This window comes from Phaethon aethereus (assembly GCF_964289735.1).
Source record: "Phaethon aethereus genome assembly, chromosome: 5".
NCBI classification, from domain to species: Eukaryota; Metazoa; Chordata; class Aves; order Phaethontiformes; family Phaethontidae; genus Phaethon; species Phaethon aethereus.
This window is the reverse complement of record NC_138579.1, coordinates 69,365,698-69,379,082: the sequence shown is the minus strand read 5'-3', so window position 1 is coordinate 69,379,082 and position 13,385 is coordinate 69,365,698.

Genomic DNA, 13,385 nt, shown 5'->3' with positions numbered 1-13,385 from the left:
ATGGAGCCTGGGGTCTCTGAGCACCCGAGTTGTGCCTGTTCTGGGATCCCGGGGTGAGTGGGCAAAAAGCAGGCTAGCGCGAGCGCAGGCAATTGAGCTGCATAAGCTCTGGCCTCTTTTGTTTACTAATAAAGCTGTAGCCATAATGTTCAGGACCTATGGCATCATTCTTCTGCAATTGTTATTGCACTTTCATGTAGAAGGGATTGTCATAAACAATTGATTTAAACCATTTCATTCCTACATTTGGATTCTAAATGTCTCTGATTTAGGTTTTGGTAACACCGTTATACTTAGCTACGTGCACTGGTTCTTCATTGCAGTTTCAGGTTTGTAGTGCACGCGTGCTTTTTGTTTAATTAAACGTTACCGACAAAATATCAGCAGAGTGAGTACTTGACAAAATTTGAGAATTGTAATGAGGATGCAGTCGTTATGGAAATACAGTTCTGGGACTAACATTCTTTCAATTACAAACAGAGGGTATTTACTCTGAGTAAATTTTGAAAGTGAACTTCAGAAAAACAGTTAGTTAAATGGTATTTTTATGTTCAACGCTGGGACTGTGAAGCTCTGAAACGAGCAGATTAAGCTTTGAATTTAAAGTTTAATCACCAGAGTATAACAGAGAATATGTTCAACAGTCCTTATTCTGGTTATCAAGATACTCCTCCTTTAATTTGTGTTAACACTGCAATATAAATATTTTAAATCATGTAACCATTCCACCATCATGACTTTTACCTGGGGATGCAAGAAGAGGCTGCGTATCTTGAATAGTTTCTGACTTCTGCAGATTCTCCTTTCACATTGTTAAGTCCCAGGTAGGAAGATCTGTTTCTGGGTCACTTACAATGACCAGTGGTCACTGATGGGTTGTACCAGCTGGAATGAAGCCCAGCTAGAGTACTGAGGGGGGAAAAAAGGGTAGGTGAGAAAAATGAAGACAGACGATAGCTATTAAAGAAGCAGAGAAATAGGGATGGAGGGAAATGACCAAGAATGAAGCCTATCACAGTTGAGGTGTTGCATTATGTTAATCACAACGAGGGAGAAAGTGTTTGCTGACCTTAATGTGGGAGATATGGGTAAAAATAATCAGTGGAAAAGGCAACAAGTGTTAGGAAAAGGTCCTTAAAATGCCACATATTTAATCCTGCTTGTAAAAGAATCTCTGTCACTGGTGAAAACTAATGTCTCAGTTTCCCACCTTGTAAGAAATGTAAAATTCTTTCCCAAATTTAGCTTCACTTCTTATACAACCTTTGGCTTTCTGCATTTCTGCTTGAACTGGTGTTCTGTTTCTTCATTAAGCTGTAAAAGTCGCAGTTAGTCAATTCTGCAGCTGAAAGTCTATCACGTTGATTTAAGTGTAAAAGACTCAAAGTAAGTTACTCGCCCTTGCGAAACATTTTAAGTGTCTCCTCTCAGAACTTATTTAATAAGAAATCTGGACCAGTTGTCTTGTTAGCTTAAGGTGTCACTGACAGTGCATTATACACCGGCTCCAATCTAGTTTTTAACCAAAATGTAGGCTATAATTAAACTAAGCATATAATTAAAGAATTTGAGATAAGACTTTTCTGGGTACAAAAAGATGCTTTTGTAATGAGCAGAGCCTGTGCTTAGATCCCTCCAGCCTATTTTAAAAGGAGGGCTGATTGCAGAAACTGTGATATACAGTAGGGTCTTAGTGAATTATGTTGACATTCCTCATCTGTGTATATTTTGAAAGGAGCTTTTCTAGTAAAAGTGATGTGAATGGGGTCTGTCACTGGAAATAACGTTGCATTTTGGTTAACAGTCACGTTTTGGCTAAAATTGTTGTGTATTCATGTTTTCCCACTTCCCCATTTTCAAGTGTTTTGCTGACCACTGTAATATACGGAGATTTTCTTTCAATTAATCAAAAAGAGTGCACTGAGTTCCTCCACCATGTAATGACCGGTATGAAGTTCTGAAACTGGAGGTATTCCCTCCCGAGTTGTGCCCCACTGCCACGCCGCAGACGGGGAGGAGGAATCGGACACCTGCTGCTACCGCTCGCCTCCTCTCTGGAGAGGGACTTACAAAAGACCTGATCTGATGAAAAATGGAGTTTAATAAAACTTGTCCCACTTCCCAGCCTTCAGGTTATTCCCAGGACATGTCCTTACAGCTTGGATGTAAGAGTAAATTTTAAACTGGCAGGTAACTGACCTGCGGAAATCTTCTACTAGTTCTTTTAGACCAGCTGCTTTCCAATTAGGTTCCCCTTACAGCATGCCATCACTGTAGCAAGCTCAGTAATTTGGCCCATTAATTTAGTCTAGCATGTGTATATATATATCTGTAGTCATTATTTCTGAAAATAGATTTTTAAGTACACTATAAATGATTGTAGCTGTATGAAACATGTCTCTTAAATGATATCTATCCAATTAGACAATATTCTTATAGGACATGACTTTGGTATAGTATATTGTTATAAGTTCTGTTATTATACATTACTTTAATAAGGCTGCAGAATGATCCTACCATCAGTGCAGTGGACTGTACAATTTCTGAATATTAAGATAGGGTTTTCTGAAACATATTGTAGCCTGAAAAACATAAGCAAGAAGATGATACCCTTTCCTACTACTGATAGTCACATATTCTTTGTTACCCATTGTCTCTTCCTAGGAATAATAAAAAGAAATGTGACTGCTTGCCACTTTTTTTTTTTTTAAACTTTATCCTTGATTGTTTTATATATCTTTCAGTAAGAATGTCTTGTATTAACTCCCAGAAGCTGGAACTGCTGTGAGAGCAAGAAAAGTTAGTGCATCCCCAAAGAACTTAATTCAGCTCAGTCATTGCCCCTCTCCTATTATGTGTTGATTACTGTTCCGATTAGACCTGGAAAAAGTTGAAAAGTTTAAAATGAAATGGCAGTGTTTTTTGGTAGACAGGGCTTGTCTAGCTGTCTACTGCAGGCAGTTGCAGTTTATAAGCATGTAATTCATACCAGGATCGGCAAGATGTGTCAGCTGTGGGCTCCTGAGAGGAGGGATCTGGATGAGGGCTCAAGCGAAGAGACTTCTTGTTTTTTTCACCGCCCGCTATCATAATGAAGCGGGGCCAGGAACCAAGGCAGAATTGTGGATGGCTTGCCACTACACGGCTTACAGGGCTTTACTGCTATAAAATACATTTGATTAAGGGTTGCTTTTGTTTCACCCAACTTTAGTGGTTTTAGTGCTTTCGATGGTGAATGGAGAATGGTCCTTCTGGAGAGCCCTTCTTCCCATGTGGCTCAGCCACCTCTGCCAGGGCGAGTTTCTCTCTCCTGCCTGAGCTCACAGTGGTGGCCCCTTGGCAGGGATGATAGACCTGGCTCCTGTATCCCATAAAAGTCTGCATTTATGCTCCGGTGACTCTCTGGCTTTAGAGGATCTGAGGAGCTTCTAGGTGGAAGGCTGGCTGCTCCGCTCGCCATCGCCTTCTCTCTAAAATGGGCCTGAAAGCTGCTTGGCAAGTCAGCAGCCCACAGAAATTTATCGCTTTCCCCATTTCTCACTTTCAGCCCTGTTACGTCCGCCTTGATCGATCCGCTCTCCATCGGAAAGCACAAGCCCAGCAGGACGGAGAAGCGTTCTGCAGGCTCGCCTTCGTGGGCACCAGCCACGGTATGAACGGCTCTGCTCTCGGACACGAGGTGAGGACACACAGTGGGGAGAGGCTTCTCACGTGGGGGAAGAGCGATCTCAAGGTCAGCACTAAAACTTTCAGGATTACTATGAAAATTTCCTCATGTGAGACTTCATATTGACAAAGAAGGTGTAAAGCTCCGTGAAATTAAATTCACCAAACTACTTTTTGCTTCTCTTTTTGGAAAGCTCCCTTACTTCCCAAACCAGATGGGACAAAAATACAAAGCTGTTTACACTGAATACAGCAGTTTAGCAATGTTCCAGTTCTCGGTAATACACTTTTCGCAGAGAATGCGTGCTGACTTTGTTTGCACAGTTTGTTCATGCTTACTCTTTTTATTCCGAGTGACAGAATATCGTGTAGTGAAAAATGATATATTTTACTGTATTCATTATAATCGTATTTATTGATGCCTAAGATTCTATAATTTTCAAACTAAACTGAAAATAATATCGTGCTGAGGTCCTCAGATATCAACATTTCCTTACTGGTTATCTAGAAGTGTAAAATGGTCCCACGAAGTATAGCCTAATTAATGGCCTGTCGTAATTTATGTTGCATATCAGTGTAATTGTTAATCCAAGCCTTGCTCCACAATGTTGTTGCAAAATATTTTGTTCTTTTTTTTTTTTTTCCCTTATAGGCCTTTTAGTATTTGGCTACAGCTGAATTGTTTATGAAATTACTGTTCAGTATTTTAGCTTCTCTCCAGTTCTGTCAACTCTCACTTTGAAAACTACTTTTTAATTGCCCTGTCTTTTTTTTTTTTTTTTTTTAATTTTTAAACTGCTTGAGCTACATGGTAACTTTAGCTTTTCAGTTTTCAGTTTGGAAATTTGGGATTTTTTTATTGTGTGGTTTTTTTTTTTCTTTGTAAACAGTTTATTCTATTGTAATCTCTCAGTAAGTAACTATGAATTATAATAATTTGAGAAGTTTGTGGAGTAAGAAATATGACGTATACAAACTTTTAAATACATCATCTGTGAAAGGCATCTTCCAACTGGTGAGCAGAAGAGTGAACAAGATTACTGGTTTTCCAGACCTTTATTTATATGCCAGTTGGTGAAGAGATAAAGACTGCAGATTTCCTTGTAAATACTACATCTTTCCCCGAGTAATAAAGAAATTCTGAGATTGAAGAATCAGATTCATAGATGCAAAACCACAAGAAAATAAAGCTCAATATTGAAAATGAACAAAAATTAATTTAATTCCTGTTTTAGACTCGCTTTCCACTGAGTCTGTGGAATTACATCAGTGAGAGAGCTTGGGTCCCCTTGGGCACTTGTGGCTGACATGCAAGTTCCTGATTTCCTAAACATCTTACATTTCAATGTGCTCGGTCCCTATGCTTCACCCACAGATTAATTTTATCAGTTTCTCACAAACTGTATACAGATGTTACATTGATAGTTGTAAATATATCAAAAAAATGTTTGTGCTCCATTAGCACTTAGAAGTGTTAAACAAGGTGGCATTTTTTTCCTGCTATGTACCATAGAGAACATTGGGTTTGCCTTGAAAGCTGCCTGGCTTGAATGTAATGTAAACATGGAATGTTAAAAAAAAAGACAAGAGAGCAATAGAACTGGAGAAAGTAATCACTATATAGAATCCTGCTGTGGTAAAATATGGACATGATTTTGTCAGTTCAAACTGTGCTAATGTCCTTTCAAAATGAATTAATAAATTCGTATGAAATACTTGAATACTCTCATGCCTTTAGAAATACAGTCATGTAACCATTGAAATGAGTTTATCAGGTAACTGTAAATATTGTCTGCAGGAAGCAAAACATTTTTGTGATTTTTGCTTCCTGGCTCTTTTGTATACTTGATGGTTCTGCCATGTGAAAGTCTGAGAGGCTGGTACAGTGGATGATGCACCTTGTACCCTTCCTGTGTGTGTAAGGGTTATTTGGTTAATGCTTATTTTTGTTTCAGACTTCTTAGGGAGCTTGTAAAGTCTTTGTCACTGAACACTTCTAAGAACAAGTAAGAGAAACCTGTTGGCATATATCTAGGTCTATTTTATCTTGCTTGGGGCAGGGAATGCACTAAACACCTTTTTGATATCTTCTGGCCCCAATGTGCCTGAAATTGTCAGCTAAAAGCTTGCTGGAAAATAGTTTATGAAGTTAAGAAAGTGCATTTTAATTTATTTTTCCTGAAGAGATGTATTCACTGAATGTTACACACTAGTTTTTTTCTACTGATGATAATCAGTTAATCGTTTCTCCAAAAATTTCTTCATTAATTCACCGTGTGTAAGCAAGACCAAAGTCTCTTGTTCATTAGTGTAAAGCATTTTGCTAGAAGAACATGCAGCCCCAGCGTCCTTTCCGGAGTCAGGATGTACCCAGTACGGACGGGCTACAATGCCAGGGAGAACTGGTGGTGTGGAACAGGGTGGGTGTAAATTCCTGCTCTGGTTTCTGGATGTAGATCATTTAGTTAATGGCCTGGCTGCTAATGGGCACACACCTTTAATTCAGGATTTCTTAAAAAGGACAGTGTGTGCCAAATTCCCGGCAGCCTCACTGAAGTATAATGCTATCGGAAGAGTCGCTAAACTAGTTAAGAAATATTCTAGGTGCACTGATCAGTTGTTTAGTAGGATGAATGCCAACAGGTTGTTTGTGTTCCCTGGCTGGAGGTCTTCTAAATAACATCATTAAGGTGGTCCATCCTTTGTAAAATGCTTAGGTTTTGGTAATGAGAAAAGAGTGTGGTGGCCGAATAGTTGTTTTCAATTTCTCAAAAAAGTTGAAAAGAAATGTGTTTCAAAACCACATTTGTTTTGTGAAAATAAAATTGTGTGTAAGCAGTTGACAGTTATGTGCATTGGGAACTTTTTTTTTAAACTATTGCATGTCAGGCTACAGTAATGACATCAGTCCCCAAATCAGGCATTAGTAAGGTACAAGTTTTTTGTGTAGTACGTTTAAATTCAAGATCAGAGAAGCATGCAGAAGAAGAGCTTCTGCTGACTTTGAGTTTCTCCAAAGTAAATGTTATTTTAGTTCTACTGGCATATTCTTGAAAAGAAGCTGCAAACAAAATTAGGTTGGTTCAATAGGATTTTAGAAATTTTATTATGGCGAAAGAAAAACGTAAGTTAAATTTTAGTTTGTCTTACCCAGAGCATTCACGTCCACTTTATCCCTTGCCAGGAAAAAAACCCCTTTAACGGCTCTGTGTTTTATTTCTTCTTTACTGGATTCCATTCCAGAGTTGCTGTGGAGATTGCTGTTGTAAAGGTCATTGGTGGCCATGCAAGAAGGAAAGTGTAACCTAACCAAAGTCTTTGGTAAAAGTCTTTTTTTGTTTCTCAACAAAAATTTAACAGGCAGTTAAAAGTAGAGGCTGTAAAAACCTTCAGGCCAGGAAGTATGGGAAAGAGAAAGACAGGGCAGCTATCGCTTAGGGCTGGGCGTGGGTGGCAGGAGTAGGTCTGGTCCCCTTGCAGAACGATCCTAGAGGCAGAGGAGCCAAAGAGTGAGGAAGCTGAAAGTCAAACATTGTCATCCTTCGAACTTTCCGGGCTTATTCTGACGTAAGCAGTGCAAGGAGAAAGGGTGGTGTGTAGCTATAGGACACTTGCTTTAGAGCTGTTGATAGGGATTGTGACGAATGCTGGCTGTCCTTTAACAAACAACAATTCAAGTATGTTGTAGCTGTATCCTTTATTTTAATGTTGAACAGAGGTGATCAGTGTTGTAGTAGAGACCTCTTGATAAAGGGCATTAGGTTTTATAGGTTTGAGGTGGTAAGGAAAATAATATGCTTGAGGTTTGAGGGAAGTGTAGACAAAACCTTGAACGTCTCATCTGAATTATCAAATCAGATCATTCATGTACAACTGTGTAGTCCTTCAACAGCAAAAGGCCTCACACGGATAACATTGTTTTAAAGCCGTTTATATAGTGCAATCAATATGAGTAAAAGAGTTTTTTTTTCTCTTTTAAAAAAGTCTATATTGGATGAGTATCTGATGCTTAGGGAAAGACTTTAAGAATAGGGATAATGCACTGCAGTATGTCCCATTCTGGCCTCTGAGCATTTCAGGGGGTTTATTTAAAGCTCAGTCAAGTAGCACGTGTGCAGAACAAAGCATTGCCAGCATGATGGTTGTTGGAAGACCTTTAGCAATTGTGCTTTATTTGGGGAGAAGAGAATCTGATTATTTTTTTTTTCTTCTCTCTCTACGAAACAATGTCTTGAGATAGCAGGAGCATCCAGGAGCTCCAGAAGTAAACCTTAGTGCATTGTGGGGAAACTCAGTAACCTTGTAATTGAAAACGTTACATTTCAGGGTGGACTTTTACTATTAATGTTGTGTTTTAAGCAATTCAAAATATTGTTTGCAAATTGAACGATAGATAATGAGCATAAATATCCAGTTTGCTAATTAGGATGCTAATAAGTCATTAACAACTGATTCTGTTAGCACTTAGTGATGATACTTACTAATTCTAACTTGCTAACAACTAATTCGGGTTGCTTACTATTGTGTTTGCATTTATTGGTACTAATGAGGCACGCAAGATACTCATGTGATCTGTCTTCCGAAGATTTATCTGAAAAATACTGTTATAAACATAGTCCTTATTGTTTTCCCCTCAATACTGTTTATTCACTTTTCTGTTTCCTACTAATAATCAAGTAATTATAATTCCCATGCCTGTAATCTCCCTGCAAGTGCCCCATGAAATTTGTGTTCAGAGAATGTTCTCTGTACTCCTTTTCAGTGCCATATTAATTTCTTCCGATTTGCCTATCAGTGGCCAAGTTATAATGTTCATAATACCAACAAGGTGAAGTGATATGACTCGTTGGAGTTGAGATGCCATGTAGACAGCATCCACTGACATCATACTGCTGTGAGGAAGGTGAAGTGGTGGTGGGAGGTGGGTAGAGAAGACTTTCAATGCAAGGTACGGCCAAACTGGACCATGGCAGGTGGGCTTGTTAATATTGTACCAAAACGGATTGTGACTAGACAACATTGGGTAGGTTATATTCATGGTTTTGCCATAATGCTCATGGTATCTCTCCCAGCTGAAGCTATGGCCCATAATCTCCCTGAGGCAGCAGTATGGTATCTTCAGAGCCCTTGATGGGGATTTTCTCCAGGAACGTGTTCAGTTGTGCTTTGAACATACGCTGAGCTTCGGTGACCGATGGCGTCCTGTGGCAGCGAGTTCCTCAGCTTCATGGTGTGTTTTGAGCCTGTGAGATTCACGTGCTGTTTTTTACTCCCTTTATTAGAGGAGGTAGCAAGTACTCTGCTTGTGTTCTCCAGGCACTCATAATGGTACATACCTCTCGGTAAACTTATCCCAGGCTTAAAAAGTTGTAATAATTTTTTTTTTTCTTTCTTGTGTGCATGCTAGCTGTTCAATATATTCATCTTCTTGTCCAAAGAAAATTTTCTTGGCCTGTATCTTTTCTAGTTCCACCCTAGCCCTGTCAAGACTGGGAGGAAGCAGAGGCAGACAGGGAAAGAATAGGGCCAGGACCTGCATTTCACATATTCACAATGGGACTTAATATCTTTTCTTTTGTTCTTGATTTCTTTCCTAATATTCTAGTTATTCTTGTAATGCAGCGCATAAAACCGGCGTTTGCAAAATACTGCCTGTCTTGAATGGCAGTAATTAGCTCAATTTCCATTGCTGTACGTGTAGAGCTGTTTTTGCCCACGTCACTTCATATTCATCAACTTCATATTCGATCTGCCATTTTCTTACCCAGTCATCACTTTCTCCTGCAGCTGGCTTCTTTCCTCCAGTGAGATTTCTCCTAGACCTTGTTGAATGTTAAGCTGGAAACACTCTGAGAGTGATGTAAGTTTTGCTATTTGATGTAACTCCGTGGACAGCTAGTGACTCCTTCCCTGTAGGAAATAGGACCCAGAGCTGTTGGTTGGAGGAAGAGCTCTCTTGGGGAACCCCCCAGGATAGCTCAGAGAGGCCAGGCTGCTCAGATCTTACGCTGTGGGTTATTGCTGATAGTGGCTTTTACACCTATTTTGTGCTCCCGGCTTTTATTTATTTCTTCCACATAGCTGGAAAAGCATACTCGGTCACCTAGAGATTAAAGATTTGCTCAATGGAGGCCATATCACCTTTCAGCAAATGAGTATTTTTGTATTTCACATGCATAAATGTGCTCTTCACAGTTTCAGATACTTTTTTTTTCTGTCTTTTTAAGTCTGTGATGCACCTTGGAATTGTGGCTTAGGTCAGGGTGACACTGTGCAGCGTTAGCTTTGCTTATTTCCTGACAGACGTACACCTTGTATTTTCAGGGAGAGGAAGGGAAGGGTTGTTTCTGTCTGAGATTGCATTTAGGTCAAAATACTCTTGTTTCTCAGGATAAAGATCATTTAAACAGAGGTTGCAACTAGCCTGTGTATATGATATTTGAATTCACTTAACAGGCTACATGGCCATATACTGCTCTGGGGCATATTAACATTTATTTTTTCTGCATGGGAGGTCAGTTCCCCATATAGCAATCTACATATCTGTGATAGCTGGGTGTCCTTTTATAAGTATATATGACTTTTTCAATACCTCATTTTTGGAGGATAAAATTTCTTAGTATTACATTATTTCACAGTATTTATGGGCTTAAACAAACAAATTTGTGGATAACAAAACGAGGTCACATGGACAAGACTAACCTGTACGTAGGCAGATAAAACCATAGAAGAAACACTTGACAAGGCAGTGTGACCCATATTTGAAAGTCAGAGAAAAATGTACGTGCTTTCCTTAATTGTATTTGCAGTTTCTATATTCTAGACAGATCCAAGACTCTAAGCCTTGCTGCAGAGAGTAAAACCAGTGCATCGCTGATACACCAGTCCAAAGCTCATGTCATGGAGCTGGTATCTATAAAGCTAGAACTCTCGCTGCAATGTCCTGTGGGGGTAGTGATTTGTAACAATATGGTATTGCAGTTTCTGAACAGAGGTTTTGGTCAGTTTTCAGCTGTACCATCTGAGGTTGGCTCATATATAGTTAAAGCTATATATAAATAGTAGAAGGTGCTTTTTTGAATACTAGTAATTCCAAAATAGTTTTCTGAATATGGTAAATAACTAGTTTGTGTGTCCACCCTCCTTAGGGATGGCTTTTCTAGTTTTTGGAATTGAGAGGCTGCACTATGTAGTATCAGTAATGTCATGCAAAGATGAGGTAACATTGTCACAGAGATGTTGGCAGAAGTGTTGGGTTTTTATGAGGGGGAGTCAACATGGCACAGCTGTGTCTCAGGTGCTCGACTGGACACAGCTGGAGTCAAGTTTCCTTTACATAAAATGTCTGGAACTGCCTTCTTAGGGGTTTCTTTTCCTGCTGTAATTCTTGTGTCATGAAAATTTCCGTGTATTTTCAGCAAAAGTAAATGAACGTTGCATAATTTGGTTGGTTGGTGTGGGTTTTATTTGTCTAACTTGAGATCTCCACTGAGATTTGTGTACATCTGTCAATTTTATTCTCCTTTCTCCCATGCCTTTGTCAGAGAAGATGTGTTTGCCTGGGAACAGTGACTTCCCTGGGGATGGTGGATTGTTAATGAGACTCAAAACTGATACCTGGTTCTTTTTAACTGATGCTGTGGTCTTAATGCATTGCTTGCATGTGGCTATCCAAAATGTGCAAAGACTTATGAATTTGTAAGTTGTGGAAAGCTTTTACATTCTTCTGTTTGTTGTGGTTCCAGTTTCATTGAACCTTGTTTGATTGCTGTCTGTATTCATAAGGGAAATAAGAGAATCCTATCCTAGAGTAAAACTATTAGTTTAAAAGACAATGTATTGTCAGTACAGATGCTAAGATCTGCTTCTGCTCTACATACCAGCACATAAACATGTGTTGTAATATAAATGAGTCTAATCTTGCTGAATACTCTCCAACATATATGGAGATAATTCCGTTTAGGCAGCTCAAAAAATTCATGGGAATATTTTGTTACTTGCAATACCTACTTACGCTGTTAAGTCTCATTCATTGTAAACTGTGCTCATAGCATGTTATGAGGCTCGTGTTTTCATGTGTTTTTATTTCCTCATCTGATTCCTTTCCAGCTCACCACATTTCACAAGTAAATCCCAGGCCAAATCCTGTTGAATTGAGTGATTGCATTTGGGGAGGCAGACTCTGTCCAGGAGTCTGCCTGAAATTTGCTACAAGGAAAGGCTCACACGCTGCTCATTTAAAGGGTGTCTTTCCCTGTACCGTGTTAAAGAAATGAGAAAAGCGTACCCATAGTGATCTGGGATAAGTTGAACAACTTGTATTTTGACAAGCAACATAGATAATTTTTAAGTTGTGTGTGGTTTTCACTTTTTCCTGTTTGTTTTGCTTGTAATTTCTCCACGAAGAGACTGTGCATTGTCAGATTAATTAGGCCTGATGAATTTTTTGAGATCATACGGCAGCAGTTCTTAACCTTTGTAGCTTGTTAAATGCATGTTGATTTACTTGCTAAACCTTAACAAAATTTTAAATTGGCACAAATGTTTCTTTATTATTGATATGGCTGTCATAGTATTTTTAGTAAGAACAGTTTAAGCTTCCATGGCAGGTTGATCAAATTATTTGAAATACATTGGTGCATTTTATCACAGAGTGGTAGAACAGTTTGGGTTGGAAGGGACCTTTAGAGGCCATCTAGTCCAACCCCCCTGCCATGAGCAGGGACATCTCCCACTAGATCAGGTTGCTCAGAGCCCCATCCAACCTGACCTGGGATGTGTCCAGGGATGGTGCATTGACCACCTCTCTGGGCAACCTGGGCCAGGATTTCACCACCCTCATTGTGAAAAATGTCTTCCTTACATCTAGTTGAAATCTGCCCTCTTTTAGTTTAAAAGTTTTAGTTTTAGGAGCCTTGTCTTCTCCAGGCTGAACCACCCCACCTCTCTTTATCTTGTATTTCTATTTCCTTTAGATACTGTTAGCATGGTATAAACTAGTTTATTTCTTCTGATAATAGCAATTGTTTTTCTTAACCGAATTTTTAACCCACCCCCTCCAAATACTAACAATCCTGTTCTTGTACACCAACCTAAATGCGTTGCAAATAAACTGAACCCAATGGGAATGGAACCTGTGTGTTCCCACCACTGGAGTTGCAAGCAAGACCTGGCAGTTGAATGATGTACTTCTGAGTGGGTTGGCTGTCCTTGCACAGGTCAGCCACATCTCCATTTTCTCTCCCTTTCATTACTCCATCTTTCATCTCTCTTCACTTACTGTAGCTCAGCCAGGAAAGTTAATAAATTCCCGTCTTTCACTTAAATTCCTGTCTTTGAGAGAATGATAAAGAAATAAAGGCTGCAGCTGCCCTCGGTGATTTGTGATTTATAACTGGGGGAAATAATCTCCCTCCTGTTGTCAAAACGGTAACAAGTGTTTCCACAACGTGGCAATAATTGTTTAGATGGTACACGTAAATAGAATGGAGCCGTCTAGACTGCTGAAAGTGTGGCAAATGCAGTACTTGGCTAGTTTGAGTAGATTAAGGCTGTTTCTTCCTTTTAGGTAGTCGTAATCTGTGGATTTAATTCACTTCTTAAAAATACTTTTTTTTCTTTTTGGTCAACAGCTGGTAACATTCACAACCCTTTGAATGTGCTGAAGTCTAAAAAAACAAGCAGCCCGTTTCTCTTTGGTAAATACAATTTATAGGTTT